Here is a 7,805-nt window from a genome sequence, read left to right as displayed (position 1 = left end):
GGCAGCTGGGTGGCTCAGTGGATTGAGAGCCAGGCCTAGAGACAGGAGGTCCTAGGTTCAAATCTGACCTCAGACACTTCCCAGCTGAGTGACCTTGGGCAAGTCACTTGACCCCCATTGCCTATAAAATTTTAAAAAAAGAGAGGAAAAAAAAAATGAAAAAATTGATTCTAGGGTTTGCAGGGGGGGGGGGGGGGGGACAGGGTAACCTTGATAAGGGAAAGAGAAGAGGAAGAAAGCAAGGGAGCGATCCAGGGACTGAGATCTGGGAAGAGGGAAAGGGGAAAGCTACTCTTTTCTTAAGTGTTTACTGAATTGTGTTTCCCCCAGGGAAAACAACATGGTAATAATGGGAAGAGCACTGAATTTGGAGTCAGGAGACCTGAGTTCAAGTTTCAGTTTGGATACTGACTTGCTATGTGACCTTGAACAAGTTATCCACCCCTCTCTCCAAGAAAAAAGTCTCCCCTCGAGGGGAGAGATATTATCCCTGTCCTATCTACTTTGCAGGTTCATTGAAAAGATTTAATAAGATAAAGGACAGGAAAATATTTGGGGAAACATCAGCTGCTATCCAAATAGAAGGAGCTATCACCCCTGCCAGTAAGAGCCCTGGTGATCCTAGGGAAGATACTCTTCTTGCCCCTTGTCCCTCTCCAGTCTCTACTAGGTAGAAGGCAGTGTCCTAGGGACAATTCTAAAGTCAGGCTGAGACTGGAGAACAGGGGCTCAAGCCCGGTCCCTGTCCGCCCCCAGCAGAAGATGCTGTCTCCGGCTCAGGGCTGGCTGTGGAGTGTCAGGTTATATTTAGCTTGGTGGCGGCGACAGGAAGAAGCAGCAGAAACAGCAGCTCCTGGTCTGGGCCCATAGTGTTGCTGACATCCCACTTACAGCAGAGGCAAGCGTGGAGAAGAAGGTGAGATGGAAGAAGGTCAAAAAGGCTCTGAGCCCCTGAGGTCAACAATGAGTATAAATGGACAGTGAGAATATGAAACATTTTAGGAGATGGGCAACCAGAGGATCTGAGGGGCTGGAGCCCTTAAGAGTGGAGACCAGAGGTGAGTCCTTGAAGGCGGGGGCCAGAGGAACAACCACAGTCTTCCAGGTGTCAAGAGCTCATACCCCACTGCTGAGTAAACTCGGAGACAGAAGGTAAATCAGACAACGATGAGCCAACAAGGACATGGCAACCCAGGGGCCATAGGCATCCCACTCTTCAGTTTCCAGACCATTATTTTCCAACATCATTTAGACTTGTGATACACCTATGGACTTGCCTCACAACAATTCACGAAGAGCTCTTGTCTTGCTTTCCACTAGTCTCTCCATCTAACTAGCCCCAAGTCTCCAAATACATTTTCTGTGTTTATATTTTTCACAGACACCATTCACTCATCACTTCACACCTGTACTACAATAACGGCTGCCAACTGGTCTCCCCGCCTGAACTGCCTTCCCTTCCCCCCAGTCATCCTTTCTGCATACTGCTGCCAAAGCAATCTTCCTAAAACTGTTGTGTCCACACACCACACCACCCCCCCCCCTGCTCAAAAAACTACAACAATTTCCTTTCCTACTACATCAGACACAAATTCCTCGAAGACCTCGATAATTCAATGGAGAAAATACACAGGACTTGGAGTCAGGAGACTTGGGTTTGAGTCTTAGCTCCAAAGGCAGCTAGATGGTGGTGGACTTTGAATCTAGAAAATGTTAGTTAAAACCATTCCTCAAGACACTTACTAGTGTCTGAACCCTGGGAAAATCACTCAATCCTTGTCAGTCTCAGTTTCCTCATCTGTAAAATAATACAGTAGGGCTTGATGGCCCCCAAAATCTCTTCCAGTTTTTTTTAAGAGGCAGTTACATAACAGAAGGAAGTACTGGATTTAGAGTCAAAAAGATCTGAGATCATTCAGGAGGACCTGGGTTCAAATGTGACCTCAGACACCTCCTGGTAAGTCACTCAACCCCAATTGCCTAACCCTTATTGCTCTTCTGCCTTGGAATGATACTCAGTTTTGATTCTGAGACAGAATGTAAGGTTTAAAAAAAAAAAAAAGCAGACTTGAAATCAAATATTGCCTTACTTATTAGCTATGTGATCCTGGGCAAGTCATCTAATCTCTCTGTGCCTTGGTTTCTTCATCTATAAAATGAGAAAATTGAACCAGATGGCCCTCTTTCATCTCTAAGTCTATGAACCTAGAGTCTAATAGAAAAGCTACCAATTGGGTAACCATGCACAAGTCATCCAAACTCCCTGAGTCTTGGTTTCTTCATCTGTAAAATGAGAATAAAAAATATACTACCTTTGTCATGAGATTGTTGTGAGGAAAGAAATTTGTCTATTTTAAAACTCTTATGTAAACAAGCTTATCTGCTAGACTTTACTTTCTGCTTCTCCCCAGGTCCTATTCTCTGCTCCAGTTAAACCAATTTCCTCACTTTCCTCTAAACCCAATATGGTCATTTCCACCTCCGTGCTTTTGATCCTATTTTTCCACATTTCTGCTCTACTCGAATCCTTGTCATCCTTCAAAGGCCATCTTATATCCTACCTTCTTCTTGAAGCCTGCCCCAGTTCTTACTGATCTCTCTTTTTCTAGGGCCATCTATAACATTTCCCATCTGGACCACCCATCTTGTTGCTTACAGAATTTGGAATGCCTAGTGGACAATCAATATTTACTTGCTAATTGACTGAGTAGGCCTTAAGCTGCCTTTTTTCACTGTATTTTTTTTAAAATGCAGAGAAAAAAACTTGTTTAAAGAAAAATGTATCAACTTGATTCATGAAGACAGTCTGAGTCCTCAGTAGAACAAATTAGTCAGCCTGACCATAAGCTCTATGACTAAGAGCAAATCATTTATCCTCCCTGGTTTTCACTTGCCTTTTTGGTTAGATAATAAGAATCATCCAACCCTTTTCTCCACCTGGGGAAAAGCTTGATGACTCAGTGGACTGAGAGTCAGGTCCTGGGTTCAAATCTAACCTCAGACATTTCCCAGCTGTGTGCCTCTGGGCAAGTCACTTAACTCCATTGCCTAGTTCTTACTGCTCTTCTGCCTTAGAACCAATACATAGTCTTGAGTCTAAGATGGAAGGTAAGGGTTTAAATTTTTTAAGAAAGGAATAATAACCCTGATACTTAATCCTCATTTGATCCAACCACTCCTACTAGCTACCATCCTATATGTCTCTTTCCTTCGTGGCTAAACTCTTCAAGAAAAGCAGTCTTTCCCTGTCTTCTAAACCCCCTGCAATTTGGCTTCTGACCTCATTAACTGAAACTGCTTTCTCCAAAGTTACCAATGATCTCTTCATTGCCAAATCCAATGGCCTTTTTCTCCATCTCAGTGCTCTTTGAGCTCTGCAGCATCTGACCTTGGCTCCTTCTGAATTCTCTCTCCTCACCAGGTTTTTGGGATATGGCTCTCTTCCTATCAGTCCAACTGCTCCTTCTTGGGCTTCTTTCCTGCATCTTTATCCCCATCATGCCCACTCATCTTAGCTGTCTCTCCAAGGCTCTGTCCTGGCCCCCCCTTTTCCCTTTTTTTGGTTCAATACTATCTCACTTGGTGATCTCATCCACTCCCATGGGTTCAATTATCATCTCTATGCAGATGACTCCCAGATCCTTATATATAGCCCTAGTCTCTCCATTGAGCTACAGCTACCTCTTGGATAGCTCAAGAGTCCCACAGGCATCCCAAATCCAATTTTTCCAAAACAGAACTCATTATCTTTCCCCACAAAGCTCCCCAGGTTACCATCTTCCCAAGCACCTAGCTAGGCTCACAGCCTTGGTATCATCCTTCAACTCCTCCCTCTCACTCTCCTCAAGTATTCAATGCCTTGTCAAATCTCATTTCTACCCTCACCACCTCTCTCACATACATCCCCTTCTCTCCACTCCCACCAAAAAAATCCTAATTGGGGTCCTTTTGTCTCTACTATGGCAACAGCCTTCTTTTTTTTTCTTTCTTTTTTTTTAACTCTTACCTTTTGTCTTAGGAATAATATCATGTATCAATTCCAAGGCAGAAAAGCTCTAAGGGCTAGGCAATGGGGGTAAAGTGACTTGCCCAGGGTCACCTGGTTAGTGTCTGAGGACAGATTTTAAACCCAGGATCTCCATCTCCAGAGCTGTCTCTAAATCCATTGAGCCACCTAAGCTACCCTCTTGTGATAGCTTTCTAACTGGTCTTCCTGCTTCAAGTCGTTGTCCATTCCAGTACAATCCCTCTCAACTGCAACTGTGTAGATCTGATCATGTCATCCCTCCCACCTCTCCTGTTCAATGAACTCCATCAGCCATTTATTGTATCCAGGACCAGATACAAAGGTTTCTATTTGGCAAGTAAAGCTTTCCATAATTCACCCGGCCCCCATTCTTCCAGGTTTCTTATGTCCCTCCAAACCCTCTACAATCCAACTATACTGGCTTACTTGAGTGCCTTGAACCAGCAAGCCATCTCCCATCTCCAGACTGTTGCACTAACTACCTGTTATTTCTGGAATGCTCTCCTTCTTGCTTTTGCCTCTTGGTTTCCCTGGTTTCCTTCAGGACAGCTTAAATCCCACCTCCAGTAAGAAGACTTCCTCTTTCAGCTCACCTTCATCTAATCTACTCTGTCTATATCTTCTTGCTTATTGTGCATAGTGATTTATTCTTTTTCTCTCCCACTAAAATGTGAATTCTTTAAGGGGCAGAGACTGTTTTCTACCTTTCTTTGCATTCTCAGGCCACATCCCATAGTAAGTATTTAATAACTCGTTTTTGATCAATTTATTTCTCTCCTTTTTCTTTTGGTAATTTTCTTTTTCTTTTCTTTTTTTTAAACCCTTACCTTCCTTCTTGGAGGCAATACTGTGTATTGGCTCCAAGGAAGAAGAGTGGTAAGGGCTAGGAAACGGGAGGTAAGTGACTTGCCCAGAGTCACACGGCTGGGAAGTGTCTGAGGCCAGATTTGAACCTAGGACTTCCCGTCTCTAGGCCTGGCTCTCAATCCACTGAGCTACCTAGCTGCCCCCCTTTTGGTAGTTTTCAAAAATGCTCTCATATATGGGATGGCTTTCTGAGAGTGGAAGGAGAGGGGATACTAGGAGAAACCTCAGTAAAAAACTTATTTTAAAAAAACAAATCCTACCTAATACAGTTTGTAAAATCAAATGATACAATGGATGTAAATAATAGCAACTCACATTTACACAGAGCTTTAAACACTATCCTCATTGCAATCTCTGGGAAATTGATATTGCTAGTATTATCCTCATTTTATAGATAATGAATGAATAAATAAAGTATTTATTAAGCTCTTAGTATATGAAAAGCCCTATGCTAAGTGCTAGGAATACAAATGGAAAAGTAAGATGATCGTTGTTCTCAAGGAGCTCACATTCTAATAGGGGAGACAACACATATGGAAATACCTTGCTCAGTGACATGCAGAAATTGAACCCTGACTCAGGTAGGCATTACAGTGGATATTACACAGAGTCTGAAATCAGAAAGACTTGAGTTCAATCTGGCCTCGGACACCTACTGGCAGTGTGATCCTGGACAAGTCACTTCACTGCTGTCTGCCTCAGTTTCCTCAACTATAAAGTGGGCTTAGCATCCTTTTCCCAAATTTGTTGTGAAGGTTAAATGCATTAATATTTATTAAGCACTTAGCACAGTGCCTGGCACATAGAAAGTACTTAATAAATGCTAATAATCAATTTTCATTAAAAACATAGATCTCCCAGGAAGCAAAATAGATCATCTTGATTACATGAAAATTAAAAAGCTTTTGTACTGACAAAACTAATGAAGTCAGAATCAGAAGGAAAATCTGAAACTGGGGGGAAATTTTTACATCAAGTTTCTCTAATAAAATCAAATATATAGGGAAATGAACCAACTTTATAAAAACAAGAGCCATTTCTCAGTTGATAAATGGTCAAAGGATATGAACAGGCAGTTTTCTGAAGAAGAAATCCAAGCTATCAACAGTCACAAAGAAAAAAAGCTCTAAATCACTACTAATTAGAGAAATGCAAATTAAACAACCCTGAGATACCACCTCACACCTATCAAACTGGCTAACATGACACAAAAGGAAAATGACAAAGGAGCTGTGGAAAAATTGGGACATCAATTCACTGTTGGTAGAATTATGAACTAGTCCAACAATTCTGGACAACGATATGGAACTACACACAAAGGACTATAAAACTGTGCATACCCTCTGACCCCTACTACTAGGTCTATACACCACTACTAGGTCTGTATCTCAAAAAGATCAAAGAAAAGGAAAAAGGACCTATTTGTACAAAAACAATATAAACAATAAACAAACAAATAAATAAATAGCACCTCCTTTTGTAATAGCAAAGAATTAGAAATTGAGGAGATGCCAGTCAATTAGAGAATGACTAACAAGTTGTAGTATGTGATTGTGATGGAGTAGTATTATACTATAAGAAATGAGGAGGAAGATGCTTTTTGAAAAACCTAGAAAGATATATAAACTCATGCAGAGTAAAGTGAGCAGAACCAGGCGTATGTTATACAAACTAATGATAATATTGTAAGGATGATCAACTGGGGAAGACTTGCCATTTCAATCAAGACAATGATCTAAAACAATATCAAAGGATCCATAATGAAAGATACTGTCCAAGTCCAGAGAAAGAACTGATGATCTCTAAATTTGGGTAAAGCACACTTTTTTTTTACTATATTTTTATTAGGGGGTTGTGTTTTCTTTTACATCACAGCTGATATGTCTTGTATGATTTCATATATATAATCATTATCTTTTTTTTTTATTTAAGCCCTTAACTTCTGTGTATTGGCTCCTAGGTGGAAGAGTGGTAAGGGCGGGCAATGGGGGTCAAATGACTTGCCCAAGGTCACACAGCTGGGAAGTGTCTGAGGCTGGATTTGAACCCAGGACCTCACATCTCTAGGCCTGACTCTCAATCCACTGAGCTACCCAGCTGCCCCTACAATCATTATCAATTTGCTTGCTTTCTCAAAGAGAGAGAAGGAGCAGGAAGGAGGAACAGAATTTAGAACTCAAACTTTTTAAAATGAGTGTTAATATTTTTGCATGTAATTATGAAATATTTAATGAAATAAATAAAAATAATTTTTAAAAGAACACAGATCTCCTAACACAAGCATTTTATACTATGCCATGCTACATATATATAAGAAAGCACCTTGTAAAATTTAAAATGCCCCACAAATAGTCAATACACAAATATTTATTGAACACAAATTTCTTGTAAGATACTGTATATTTTAAGAAATTATTATCATTGTTGTTGCAATTATTATGCTCTTATGGATACTGTTGGTAGCTAGAGAAGCTTGTAGATAGAGAAAAAAGAATGGGAGGCAAGCAGGATGTGAGCTATCAAACAGTAGAGGAGGAGCAAGGGTCAAAGGGAAATACAAACCCAGCTGAATGGTAATGGATCCAAGGAATCTGGTGTCCAGCATAAAATAAAGACATGCAACTTTCTGCTATTGCACCTACTCATCCCTAAGTCTTGAATTAGTCACTGTAATGATATTTTCTTATACGTGTACAAAACATTCTGCTTTTATAATGGACTGGCAAACAAGAGAGAGAAGATGTCCTTTTGAAAACTTTTTATCAGCTCAGACACTATTTTAGGCCAAGTGGATAGATGAAGCCACCAATGGGGTTCAGTAATTGTCAGACTATAAGCTCCATGAGGACAAGAACCTATGTCTGAGAGAGAGAGAGAGAGAGAGAGAGAGAGAGAGAGAGAGAGAGAGAGA

The 7,805-nt window shown here is 40.9% G+C and overlaps 1 protein-coding gene across 1 annotated transcript in view; it reads right to left on the bottom strand.

Annotated features, from left to right (window-relative positions):
* Nucleotides 1-7,805, bottom strand: part of KCNH2 (potassium voltage-gated channel subfamily H member 2) — a 57,810-nt gene that overhangs the window by 35,537 nt on the left and 14,468 nt on the right. The window lies entirely within an intron of this gene.

The sequence above is a fragment of the Gracilinanus agilis genome, chromosome 5 (assembly GCF_016433145.1).
Source record: "Gracilinanus agilis isolate LMUSP501 chromosome 5, AgileGrace, whole genome shotgun sequence".
NCBI lineage: Eukaryota > Metazoa > Chordata > Mammalia > Didelphimorphia > Didelphidae > Gracilinanus > Gracilinanus agilis.
This window is presented reverse-complemented; position numbering and strand designations above follow the sequence as displayed.